Below are 607 nucleotides of genomic sequence, written 5' to 3'. Positions count from 1 at the left end.
TGCTCCAGCCCTGAACTTTAGGTGTGTCCATGTTGCCATCTAGTGGACAGAATGTAGAACTGCTAATGCCAAGCAGGAAGCCCCTGTCTTTGCATGTATTATTTATTACTCAGCCAGTGAGATGGAAATGGCAGGTGCAGCCAGCAGGACAGCACGCAAGGAACCCCAGTCACTGAACCTTCTATAGTCCCAGCCCTGAATCCAGATGGGGTTGAGAGAGGAAGAGAAAACTTCCCTGTGGCTAAGGTCTAGTTCTGGCACTCATCTGTCACGTGTGGTCAGGTCTAACACAAACACACCTTCAGCTGCAGCACACGAGCATCTTGGCTACACTGGGCCTGGGTGTGGTAGAGTGCCCCCAGCTGGAATGGAAGTCTGAAAAGGAACAGAGTTAAACAACAGGAAATCAAGTTGGTTGAAATAAACACCTATGAAGCCAAAAGGGAAGGACTAGATCTGGTGTGCTCTCTTGGTTGGCCAGAGACTTGTGGGTTAGTTAATCTGATTGGTGTGATTAGGCAGAGTGACTATGTAGGTCATGTGGGAATGTCCTACATAAACCAGGTACTCAGGACATGTTTGGCACCCTTTGCCGTGGCCTCTTGCA

This window comes from Peromyscus californicus, unplaced genomic scaffold (genome assembly GCF_007827085.1).
Source record: "Peromyscus californicus insignis strain IS unplaced genomic scaffold, ASM782708v3 Scaffold_9__1_contigs__length_137607984, whole genome shotgun sequence".
NCBI lineage: Eukaryota > Metazoa > Chordata > Mammalia > Rodentia > Cricetidae > Peromyscus > Peromyscus californicus.
The sequence above is the reverse complement of the archived record's forward strand: the minus strand, read 5'-3'. Positions refer to the sequence as shown.